This window comes from Alligator sinensis, unplaced genomic scaffold, assembly GCF_000455745.1.
Source record: "Alligator sinensis unplaced genomic scaffold, ASM45574v1 scaffold161_1, whole genome shotgun sequence".
In the NCBI taxonomy this organism is placed as follows: Eukaryota; Metazoa; Chordata; order Crocodylia; family Alligatoridae; genus Alligator; species Alligator sinensis.
Window position 1 is genome coordinate 954,891 of NW_005841974.1, and position 13,213 is coordinate 968,103.

Below are 13,213 nucleotides of genomic sequence, written 5' to 3' on the forward strand. Positions count from 1 at the left end.
CGGGCTCGGGCTGGGGCAGGCACTGCACAGCTGGAGCAGGGCATGGGACAGAGCCTCAAACAGCTCATCTGGGGGGCATGGGGAGGGGGTGGCGGCTCCCACTGCTGCACACACCCCAGGAGGGCATGGGGATGTGTGCCCCCAGATCTGCATGTGGGGTGAGAGCAGGCTGCCACTGCAAGCTGGGGCCGGGGACAACATAAGGCTCTTCCCGGCAGGGGGTTGGGCCAGGGCTGTGCCTGGGGCAGGCAGCAGCAGTGCTGGGAGGGGGGCTACAGTGAATTTTAGGGTGGCTGCAGGCCCCCCCCCCCCCCACCCATAGCTCCACTCCCAGCACTGCCACCGCCCACCTCAAGAGCAGCCCAGCCCAGCTCCCTGCTGGGAACAGCCCAGCACTACCCTTGCCCCAGCCCATAGTAGCAGCCTGCCTTCAGCTGATATGGCTCATTAAAAATAAGCCATCGGTATCAGCCCAAAAAATCTCTATCGGTGCACCCCTATTGACATTACATCATGTTAAGGAAAAAAAATCTCCCAGAATAGCCTCAGTCAGAGTTGGCAACCCTAAGTGTGCTGGCATAGCCCTCTATAACTCTGTCCCCAGAGCCTGTGCCCGTGGTGCAATGGCTGCTTTACCTCCAGGCCCCAGAAGTGACAACCAATGCCCCAGGCTCCTGCTTGCTTCACTTCACTGCTGCAGTGACCACCATCTGGCCCAAGTCAGTCTCAGCCCTGCCTGCCCCCACCACCCCCCATGCTGCATGGCTCCATAGCCAGGCTTACTACAGCATCTGAGGCCCCCTGCCACCACACTGCTGCCAACCAGCCCATGGGCTGCTGCCCGGACCCCAACAGCGACACCAACAATGTGCACATAGATGCTGCCACCAGCACCATCCATGAGCTCTTAGGATTCCAGCCCCAATGCCTGTGGGCCCATCTGGCCAGCCAGGACTGGTGGCTGCAGATCATCCACCACAGCTGGGATAATTAACAATGGCTAGGCTCATGTCAGATGACCTGGGCCACCTTTCAGGAGCTCCTGGAGGAGCAGGCCATGACCATGCAGTGGCTCCTACCCTCAGACACCTGGCTGGCCATCACTCTACTCAAGATGGCCATGCCCACCAGGCCTGTGCTACATAGGCCACCTCTTCAGCATGGGCAAGGCAACTGCTATGGACGCCATTCTGGAGGTCTGCAGCATCCTCCACATCACACTGTGGGTGCACACCTCCCTAGGGGTGGTGGCAGGGCTCCACACTGTGGGTTTCCCCCAGTGCATCGGGCCCCTGGACAGGACCCACACCTGTTCACCCCATGGTGAATGTCTATACTACAAATGGTGGGGCTTTTACTCCATCATGCTGTAGGCCATGGTTGACTACTGTAGCACATTCACCACTGTGAGTGCTGGCTAGGCGGGCAGTGCCCACGATGCCTATGTCTTCCAGAACTCTGCCTTGCCAGCCCTTGCAGAGAGCAGGTGCTTCCCACCAGGGGTGCTGGACCTCCAGCTGGGCAAGATGGCAATCCTGTCCCTCCTCCCCTGGCTCATATGGCCCTACAGCAGTCAGTTGGTCCCTCACCAGGCACATTTCAACAGGTGCCTGGAGTGAACCCATGTGCTGGTGGAGTGCACCTTGAGCCACCTGAAGGGATGCTGGCACATGCTTACCACCTGTCTCAAGGTTGCACAGGTGAGCATCCCCCAGGTCATTGTCACAGTCTATGTGTTGTATAACATTTGTGAGGCCCAGGGGGAAGTTCATCCATGAGGCCTGGGCAGAGGAGGTGCAGCAGGCACAGGACGCCTGGCACCCAGAGTGGTAGCTTCGGTAGCAGCAACAGTGATGGCCCCCCTGCTGCCCCACCCAGACCCTGGGTCAGCTGCACACCCAGCAGCAGAGGCCAGGGCACCAGATGTGAGAAGTGCTGGTGGATCACCTGCTGCTGCATCCCCCGCTGTAGGGCACCTGGGGTGCCTATGTGCATTAAGGCTGCTCCAACGCATTATAATTACAGTGTGTCAGAGCAGACTTGATTGATCAAGTCTGCTGGAGCGTGCTAATTACTGTGCTCCAGTAGACTCAAGCATCACGTGTATCAGCATCCTTGTGCTGAAAAATGGCAGAGAGGGGCCTTTAACTAATCCTCATTCAACAAGTTGTAGTTAAAGTGCCCCTGCTGTCATTTTTCAGTGTGGGGATGCTGGTACACATGACACTCTGAGCACTTTAGAGTGGCTCTCGGAGCCACTGTAATTAAAGAGCCCCTGCCTCCTGGACCATGTGTATAAATGCCCCTGGATGCCTGGCCCTGGATCCCCCACACATCACTAATACAGCACTCTGTGTGCCCTCCCAGGGAGGGGAGCAATTAGGGGGCAGAGCCCGGGGACAGAGACCCAGCACCCTGGTCTCTGGCTGCATTGCTGCGGGTGCGCACACCGTGGCAAGGCGAGTGGGAAGGGAAGGGCTTGCCCAGGGGTGAGAGCAGCTGCTGCTCTGCAGGCATGGGTGGCTCCTCCTGCAAGCCAGCAGGGCCTGCACGCAGTGCTGGTCCTGCTGCAGGCACCTCTTGCTGTGAAGCTGAATGGAGCCAGGGCAAGAAATGGGGGTGAATCCAGGTGGGGGAGCCAGCTGGCGGGGGACCTGGGGTGGGTGCCAGGGTAGGGGGACCTAGCTGCTGGATGCACCACTGCATCTCAGCCCAAGACCACTGGGTGGTTTGAGGCTGGGCAGCACGTGGCTGCCAGGGGCCAGGCAGGGCTAGGACAGGGTCAGGGCAGAAGGCAGCACAAAGGTGACGGCCAGGGCCAGGATGGTGTCCAGCACCCAGCAGTCCTCCTTTGTGGCTTCCACTGCCCTGGCCACCATGGCAGCCTGCTGCTCCTGGGCCTTCAACAACCTCTCGAGGAGGGCGAGGTGCCTCTTCTTGAGGGCCAGAAGCCTGTCCCAGAATGCCTGGTCCACCCAGTCCCTGTCCAGCTTGCGCACAACCCTCTCTCACTTACGCGCTATGTCCTCAGTCTGCCAGTCACTCCTCCACCACAGTGACCAGCCAGTCCAGCAGCTGGGTCCAGTCTTAGGTCTGCCACTGCCAGAGCCAGAGCCTACGGAGAGCCCTGGCTAAGACACGATGACCCTGAAGGTGCATCCCTGTGCACAGCTGGTGCCTCTCCTCCATGTGCAGCTGCTGGACCTGCAGAGCCAGGAGAAAGAGTCTGTTTGTTAGAGTTCGCAACATTTCTAAGATAACTTGCATTATACCAGGGGACTGTGCACTGCCTGGCCTCAGATTGGGGCTTGTACACACACAGGTGCCCAGGGACCATGGTTAGTTGGCCAGACAGGCCCTGGCACAGACAGCTACTGGCTGAGCCCCCCATCCCCACTTGCTCTGCAGGGGCAAGTGGGGCACTTGGTGCTTGCAGCAGGCAGCCTGCTTTCCCTGTCCCCCTTCCAGGCTGATGTCCTCCTGCAGACCAGGCTGTCTCCTCCATTGCCACCAGGCCCACAGTACCCATGCTCCAGGCACCAGAGCCTCCTAGTCAACTGAGAAGCAGAGCTGGTGATGCCTCTGCCCTTCCCCTAGAGGGGCCTCTCCAGAGAGGTGCCTCGGGAGAGGCTCCCCACCCCTCCCGTGTGTGTCCTGCACCCCAAGCTTGCCCCTAGAGAGAGTGTACCAGGCACACCATGAAGAGCTGTTTGCATGGACCAAAGGATGCCCAACCCACCAAAGGATGCCCAACCCGCTGATGGAGAATAGGTTTAGGTTAGAGATCAGAAGGCAATATTTTACAGTTAGGGTGGCCAAAATCTGGAACCAACTTCCCAGGGAAGTGGTCCTCGCCCCTACCTTGGGCAAACTCAAGAGAAGGTTGGACGATCACCTGTCTGGGGTCTTGTGAATCCAGCATTCATTCCTGCCTGTGGCAGGGGGTCAGGCTAGATGATCTGTTCAGGTCCCTCCTGACCCTAGCTACTATGAAACTATGAAACCCACTACTCCCTGCTGATGATTGCCATGGTGCCCCAGGCATACCGGAGAACCTGGTATGGGACCCTGAGATTTGATGGTGTGGTGGGCAAGCCCACACTTCCCCACAATGATTTCCACCATCTGTAGGGGTATCTGTACCTTTGCTATGCAGCCCTGTCCCCCACAACTGAGGATGACATTGCCACTGGCATCAATGTGTTTCTCTGTGTGTGAGAGGCCCATGCCTGCCTAGCTAAGGGAACACTGGCTGCTCAATAAAATTTTGCACTGCTTCCCACCTCCCTACATGCTGGGGGGATGGGGGGGACGAATCTAGCTGCAAGTGGGGAGCTTGGCCAGGCCAGGCAGGGAGCCAGGGTGAGGGCAGGGGCAGGGGCAGGGGCAGGGGCGTGGAGGGCCCTCCATTGTGGGGCTTACTGGGCGGGTGTGGTAGGCACGCCCAGTGGCCTGAGTCTGTCCCCACTGGCAGCAATGATGTGCAGCTCCCAACGGGGTCCCAGGGCGCAGTACCTGGCAGAAGCCCCCTCCAGGGAGGAGCCAGAGCTGGTGAGGGCAGGCAGAGCCATCCCGGGGCTGGCCTCCTGGGTGGGGCTGCCCATCTGGAACTGGTGACGCAGGTGCTGACCCGAGCTGCCAGGGCTGCAGTACAATGCTGGGGGAGCGGGGGCTGTGATGGGATGGGCTCCTGGTACCCCGAGGGGCCCTCCCCCACTGATACTTCATCACCGCTGCCAGGTTTCAGTGGAGGCTCTGGCAGGCTGCTCATATTGAATACACCATGTGGCTCCAGCCAGGGTCCCAGGGCATGAGGATGTGGTTCAGCTGCTGCATAAAGGACATGGTCCTGTGGGCTGCCCCCAGCCAGCAGTTATGATTGGTGACACAGACCCACTGTACTCGCAGAGCCTTGTGGCACGGATGTGCCAACCAGTTGTGCCTGCATTTCCGCATGCCAGGCCCTCATAGACATGGGCATTGGAGTGCCCACTCCAGGCGAACTGGCTTAGGACCTCAACCTTACCCCACAGAGTCACAAAGTGCATGGTCTCCTGCGACCAGTTCCACCCCGGAGAAGTTGTGTGTGGCATGGGGGATGATACCCTCAGGGGTTGGGTGTGAGAGTCTGTGTCTGCCAGGCCTGGGCAGGTGCCTGAAGCACCCAGCACAGGGGTACGGTGGGGGACAAGCAGGCAAGCGGTAGGGCTGGGCCAGGGGCCAGGCACAAGTGCCAGGGTCTGGGCAGGCTGCTGCAGCTGGTCTGGGACCACTACTGCAGAACCCAATGGACAAAGGCAGGCAGCAGGTGGCACAGGCCCCCAGGGTTACCACAGCATTTTAAAGGGCAGGCTGGGGCAGGCAAAGAGCCAGCTCAACCCCAGGGCTGGAGAAGTTCTGAGCCTCGTGGCCCTGAGGCTAGGCCGAGGGTGGCCCTCTGGTCTTGGGGCTGACCAGGAGCAAATTTGTTCCTGGTTGGCATCTATGAATGCAGTACTGTCCAGTAACTACAGTGCTGTTAACAGACACTTTACCATGCAGTAGACTAATTTACTGCACAGTCAGCACCTGCACATGTAGGTAGTGATGCTTTATTGTCCAGTCAATTAGTCTACAGCATGGTAAAGCATCTCATGTAGACATACCCACTGTGGCTAAACCCTGGACCATATTACAATTTTCTGCCAACAGAACTATGTCAGCCACGGGAGAGGGTGTAAAAAGATCGTGCCCATTAGCCAACAAATCTTCAGGTAAAAGTCCTGATGTGGACATCACTTTTCCAGCAGAAGAAAGTTTCTGTTAAGAGAGTTTTTGCCAGTCAGGAGAAGCTAGTGTAGCTCTGGCAGCAGGAAAACATTCTACTGGAGAAACGCTGTCCAGACAGGGGACCTGACCCCCTTAATATTTCTGTTACAGGTAAAGTGGCAGAAGCCCATTATGGGATGGACCAGAGGTCATCAACCTTTTGCTGGCACCAGCCACCCTTTGAGACCTGGCCCCCTATTGCAGGCCATAAGTCTCCAGACCCTGGAGTGACCAGCAGCCTGTGCTCACCCTCATCACTGATCCTAGTCCCCTCTGCCGTGCGGTCAGAGTTGCCAACCCACACTTTTTTTTTTTAAACTAACAATCTGCAAACTTTTTACTCAGAACAAAACATTTTTACTGACACGTGCTTTTATTGATATATTTTTTACATATTGTAAATATAACCCTTCTATCAGACCCTGGACAGTAGTTATGAAGGCTATGTTCAGATTTAGGCATAAAAAATTCTGCAAGTTTTTTACTGACAACCAAGATTATCTGTAACATGCAATATCCAGAAAAACTGACTGGATATCCAGAAAAACTTCCTCACTGTTAGAATAATGAGGCAGTGGAATAGACTTCCTAGGGAAGGTGTGGATTCTCTATCACTGGAGGTATTCAAGAGGTGGGGAAACCATTGGTTAGGAATGATGCAAGTGTAGCTATGCCTATTTTCTACTGTGGGTACTTCCCATGTTTCTGGGCTTTGCTGGTGGAAACTTGGACAAATATCTAGGGAGAAGTATAAGAGCATTGCTCAGCCATGCAGGGATGAAGTCAGGAATGTCAAAGCACAACTGGAGTTGCAGCTAGCAAGGGATGTGAAGGATAACAAGAAAGGGAACAGGTTCACGACTACTTAGAAAAGCTGGACATGTACAAGTCCATGGGGCCAGATGGGATGCTCCCAAGGGTGATAAAGGAATTGGCTGATGTGATCAAAGTGCTACTGGCCATCACCTTTGAAAAATCATGGCGATCAGAAGAATGATCAGAAAATGGGCAAACATAATGCCCATATTATAGAAAATGAAAAAGGAGTATCCAGGGAACTACAGACCAGTCAGCCTCACCTCAGTCCCTGGAAAAATCATGCAGCAGATCCAGAAGGAATCAATTTCTAACCACATGGAGGAGAAAAAGGTGATTAGGAACAGCCAGCATGGATTCATCAAGGGCAAGTCATGCCTAGTCAACCAAATTGCCTTCTATAATGAGGTGATTGGCTCTGTGGATGTGGGGAAACAGATGGATCTGCTGTACCTTGATCTTAGCAAGGCTTTTTATATGATCTCCCACAACATTCTTGCAGGCAAGCTAAGGAAGTATGGGCTAGATGAATGAACTGTAAGGTGGATAGAAAACTGTCTGAAGTATCAGGATCAGAGAGTAGTTATCAATGGCTCAGTGTCTAGGTGGCAGCTGGTATCAAGTAGAGCAGGGGTGGGTAAAATGTGGCCTGCAGGCCGGCTGCAGCCCAGCAAGCCATTCTATCCAGCTCATGGGGCCCCTAAAAAATTTAGAAAATTAATATTTTTCTGCCCCTGTCTTCCTGTCATGCGGCCCTCGATGGCTTGCCAAAACTCAGTAACCGTCCTTCCACCCGAAATAATTGCCCGCCCCTGAAGTAGTGTGTCCCAGGGGTCAGTCCTAGGGCCAGTTTTGTTCAATGTCTTCATCAACAACCTGGAAGATGGCACAGAGTGCACCCTCAGCAAGTTTGCAGATGACACCAAGGACAAGTGCAAAGTCTTGCACTTAGGACAGAACAATCCCATGCACCAGTATAGGCTGGGGGCTGACTGACTGGGCAAGCAGCTTTGCAGAAAAGGGCCTTGGGGTGAAAGTGGACAAGAAGCTGAATATGAACCAGCAGTGTGCCCTTGTTGCCAAGAGGGCTAACGGCATACTAGATTGCATTGATAGGAGTGTTGCCAGCAGGTCAAGGGAAGTGACTATTCCTCTCTATTCAGCACTGGTGAGGCCACATCTGCAGTACTGTGTTCAGTTTTGGGCCCCCCACTACAGAAAGGATGTGGACAAATTGGAGAGTCCAGCAGAGGGTAACAAAAATGGTGAAGGGGTTGGGGCACATGATGTATGAGGAAAGACTGAGCGAACTGGGCTTATTTAGTCTAGAGAAGAAGAGACTCAGAGGGGACTGAATAGCAGCCTTTCAACTACCTGAAGTTTGGTTTGAAAGAGGATAGAGCTAGACTGTTCTCAGTGGTGGCAGATGATAGAACAAGGAGCAACAGTCTCAAGTTGCAGCAATGGGAAGTTTAGGTTAGATATTAGGAAGGATTTTGTCACTAGGAGGGTAGTAAAACACTGGAACAGTTTACACAGAGAGGTGGTGGAAGCTCCATCCTTGGTGGTTTTCAAGACCCAGCTAGAAAAAGCTTTGGCTGGGATGATCTAGTTGGAGCTGGTCCTTCTTTGAGCAAGGGGTTGGACTAGATGACCTCCTGAGGTCCTTTCTAACCCTAACTTTCTCTGATTCTGTGGTTCTATATATTGACAGCATTTCATAGAAGGAGAACATTGGCTACCATAGTACCCCTGCTTTACCTGTGACAGGTTAGGGTGTTAGGTCTGTGTGGTGTCAGAGTTGAGGGTAGTCTTATATAGAGTTTAGATTATGGTTGTATGGTATGGCTTGGAGAGGAATAATCCTGCCTCAGGCAGGGAGTTGGACTAGATGACCTCTAGAGGTCCCTTTCAGCACTTCTCTATGATTCTATTATATGAAAAATAATTTTCTTTGGTTGGCAACACTGACAACCCTGCTTGACTGCAAAAATGTTTTTACCCTGTGCTGCCCCCACACCAGGGGTCCCATACCTACCCCACACCCTGACACCCCTAACAGCACCCTGTATTATACTGCCCCCCGATTCCCAACCTGACTCTCGCTGGCCCTGACTCTCGCCACCCCCATCCTGGCACAGGCCTCAAGCTGCTGCCTCTCCCCATCACCCCACAACCCAGGCACTCCACCCCAGCCTTACCATCTCCTTCCCTGTCTGCCTGTCTTAGGCCTGGGTGGCCCTGCATACATTTGAGATGAAGACTGAGCAGCACAGGCAGATGATGGCCAGCACATAGCTAAAGTGGGAGTGAAGAAGGGGCTGCCAAGGCTCCCATGGGCCAGATAGCCCTGGCAGATATTTCCCTGCAAGGCACTAAGCTGTGTTTCCATGTAGTGGCTTTGTTCTGCTCAATCTGTCCATCAACACTTGAATCTAACCTCATTCTGGAAGTGACAATGTATCTTCAAATGAGCTCACTGTTTCTTAAGTTTTTACAGATGACTCATTTTTTTTTATGAACTTCAAGGACAGGTGTTTTTAGCCTGTTTTTTTTACATACTCTTCATAAATTTATAGACAGTTGTCAACCCTAATGTGGTGGAGTAGCACGAGGGGAGCACTGCAGAAGGGATGGGCAGCATGGCACAGCTCTTTGCCACCAATCCCCAATGCCAGATTGGACCTTTGCAGCCAGAATTGGACCTCTTTACTGGCTAGATCCTTTCTGCAGGCTTTAAGTTTCCAAATCTTGGTGTAGACAACCAAAGAGCTAAAATCTATTTTATCCATCACAAGCCCAATCTATAGCTCCTCACAATGTCCTAGCTTACTCACGTAGGATAAAGGAGTTATTCTGTTTGCCATGAGCATCCTGTAATATTTCTTTATTTTCAAAGGGGGCAAGCACGAAGCGTGTGTGTCTATATAGATGCATACTACTTCTCCCCACAGTGGCACACAGTTCTCCCACTTACTTTTATGGGCAGTCCTTAGAAACCTTCAGAGATGGATCTTAGCATAACAAGAGGCACTTTGCTCCCCATTCATTTCAATGGAGAATTCTAACCCATGCAAAGATATCTCCATCTGCTCTGAATACTATTATCCTCTGACCACACATAATACATGCTTCTTAGCAGAAATTTTAGCCTAAGCAGATAGACATATACATAGAAAACAATATAAAATTGCTTCTTCTCTGGTATTGTAGGGCCTGGAGCACTTAGCCAGGGAACACGAGATCTGGATCCAAAGACCATCTCCCCCAATTTTAAGTGCTTTGAACCCATTCCTTATGCCCCCACAAACTGTTCTAACCAAAGAGAGATTTGACAGCCACTGAATTAGCTGATGACCTGTAAGTCAGAATGGACTAGTGACAAAGACTGGAGAAGGCTGATTATTGTACATGTGGGCTTTCTTTTTCTGAAAAGATAACCCAACACCTTGAGGTTTGCTGCTATCAATCTACCAGGCTTTCTTTTCCTCTCTTCAAACAAAGGCACACACTCCTTCCTGTTAGGGACACTGAATCACAGCTTCCAACAGGTCTTTCCTGCATGAAGAAATATAGTAATGAGGATTAACACTCAAAAGGTTTTTCAAAAAGTGCCATCTGGGCATCTATTCCAGAACTCCCGGGAGGCAGTTCCAAGCAGGTGGGACATCATATGGAGAAACCAGCTCGCTGCCCCCAGCACTGTTTATGCAGTTTTCCCAATAATACAACATGCACAAACAGCATTAGACACAAGAGCTCATTTCCTCCCTGCCAAAGCAGCCTCCTCTTCTATGAGTCAAAGCCAGGATCGAATGAGCTTTAGTTAAAGTGCCCCCGCCACCATTTTAAAGAGTGGGGACACTGATATGTGAGACGTGGAGGCTGTTTAAAGCACGCTAATTAATTGGGGCAGATTAATCGAGTCTGCTCCAATGTGCTGTAATTACACTGCATCAGAGCAGCCTTCCAGTATGTCTACAGGCACCCTTTGATGTATGAACTCTCTCTTAAATTAAATCAATGTGAATTCATTTACTGAGTAAACACGCAAGGAATTATGCTTAGAAAACTGCAAACTAGTAGACCCTAAGATGTTTAATTATGGTATGTTTAATTATGATATGTTAAAGCATTTCCTTGCTTGACCAGAACCTGGGTAAAAGCAGAAGAGGCAAGCTGGAGAAAAAAATGTCATAGGCAAGAAGAGTTCAGAAGGGGAGACATAGGTTAAGAGAAGTGAGCTCAGGGCCAAGTAGAGTTAATTTAGTGGTTTTATGCCGGTTAGATCTGGTTTAAGGCAGTTTATATTGGTGATTAAAAATAGGCATGTCTGGAGCCAGGGGGCACTGTGGACTGAAGTAGATGCCAGGCTAACAGATTTCTGCTATTTTGTGATATTTTCTGTCACTTTTAGTTGCTAAGGTTCTTCCAAGCTTTACAAAAATTATACTTGGGACTATCATAGATCATTCTTTATGACTGAAAAAATGTTCACTCCACTCCACTGTCAGGAGCTATCAAAAAACCAAGAAGATTAAAGAGACCCTTAACTTCCTAGATTATAAGATCTGAGAAGCAGATACATGACTTGGTTCTCTGAGGCAGGGCATAGCTTCAGAGCTATCTAGCATTAAAATTACAGTGAGCAAGACTCAGGAATTTGTTATGAATATCCAGGCTTCACTGGATGCCCTGGTGAAACAGGTTTTTGGAGTGGAGGACAGAGTTTCTTTCTGTGAGAATCAGGCTACTGAAATGGCTTGGCAGACAGGTTCTCACAGCAAATAGCTGCGGGCTCTGAGAGACAAAGGCTAGGTACAGACCTTACACTTAATGTGCTTTAAGCATGCAGAAAGTGTTTGACAGCTATAACAGAACAGACGTTCATGGCACATAAAGTGCTTTAAAAATGGTGGATCCTGAAAGGATATGTACTAAAAACTGGAAGCAGGAAGGAGGATGAGGCTTTCTTCAGACAACTAGTGGAAGTTTCTAAATAACAGTCCCCGGTTATCATGGGGGACTTCAATCACCCAGGGTGTTAATACACATGCTCTGGGGGGCACTTTAATTAAAGCAGCTCTGAGAGCCGCTCTAGTCAAACTAGCTTTAGATAAAGTGCCCCTACCACCATTTTTAACCATGGGCATGCTGATACACAAGATGCTGGAGTCTGCTGGTGAGCAGTAATTACCATGTGGTACCATCTGGAGTGCATTGGAGCAGTGTTGCTGCTCATGTATAGGTACCCTCAGACATCTTTTGGGAGGGCAAGACAGCAGACACAGAAAATCCAGGAAGTTTTTGGAGGGCATTGGAGACAACTTCCTGGTGCAAGTGTTAGAGAGACCAGCCAGGGGCCATGCTCTTCTTGACCTGCTGCTTACAAACAGGGAAGAATTAGTGGGGGATGTAGAAATGAATGGAAACTGGGCAGCAATGACCACAAGACCATCAAGTTCAGGATCCTGACAAAAGTAAGAAAGTAGAGCAGCAGAGTATGGAGCCTGGACTTTGGAAAAGCAGACTTTGACTCCCATAGGGAATTGAGGGGCAGGATCTCCTGGGAGGCCCATCTGAGTGGGAAAGGAGTCCAAGACAGTCAGTTGTACTTTAAAGAAACCTTACTGAGGGTGCAGGAACAAACTGTCCCAATGTGCAGGAAGACTAGTAAATATGGCAGGCAACCGGCTTGGCTTAGCAGAGAACATTTTGGTGAGTGTGAACACAAAAAGGAAGCTTACAAGAAGTGGAAGCTTGGACAGATGACTAGGCAGGAGTATAAGAGCATTGCTCGGGCTTGCAGGGATGAAGTCTGGAAGGTCAAAGCACAATTGGAGCTGCAGCTAGCAAGGGACATGAAGGATAATAAAAGGGTTTCTACAAGTATGTTAGCAACAAGAAGAAGGTCAGGGGAAGTGTGGCTCTCTTACTGAATGGGGGAGGCAACCTAGTGATAGATGGTGAATAAAAAGCTAAACTACTCAATGCTTCTTTTAACTCAGTCTTCACAGGCAAGGTTAGTTCCCAGACTACTGCAGCAGGCAGCACAGTTTGGGGAAGAGATGAGCAGCCCTCAGTGGTGAAAAAATAGGTGTTGCAGGACACTGTTGGTGCCTGACACTTTAGGGGCTGAGCCAAACAGCCAGCAGGTGCTTGATTACAGCAGTCATTTTGAAACACTGGCTGCCTACAAAAAGAGAACAGTTTGCTGCTGGTAGTGAGGTAGAAGTGTTGCTTGGTTGAAATACTGCATGATACATCTTGGAGGTAAGGGCAAGAGGTTATGGGGATGGTTTGGAGGCTACTGGATGTGACCTAAAAGTGTACCCTGCCAGGAGTGGGTGGTCTGGTGGGGCTCCTAGTGGTGTGGGAACTCCAGAAAAATGCCAGGCCAGTTACCACTCTAGTGAAAGGTGGGTAGGGGTGCCTTAACCCCAGCCCTCACCTTTGGTTGGGTTATATGATCCATCCAATCCAGGAAAGGCCAGGTAAGCTTTGCAGGGCCAGGCACTCTGTGAAGCACTGGAGCTAGGATTGGGGGCCCAGGCCCACTCCTCTTCTCACCCCCCCCCCCCACCCCCTT

General features: G+C 51.4%; 1 protein-coding gene across 2 annotated transcripts in view; it reads right to left on the reverse strand.

The window, feature by feature from the left end:
• The window catches only part of CLCN1 (chloride voltage-gated channel 1), a 128,676-nt gene that overhangs the window by 87,718 nt on the left and 27,745 nt on the right, over positions 1-13,213 (reverse strand). The window contains exon 1 of one of the 2 annotated variants that reach the window (XM_025200751.1): positions 3,017-3,080. The exons of the other annotated variant lie outside the window; for it this stretch is intronic. The gene's annotated coding sequence lies outside the window, so the exon portion shown is untranslated. Of the gene's footprint in view, positions 1-3,016; positions 3,081-13,213 lie in introns of those variants that run through there. 2 annotated transcript variants of the gene reach the window in all.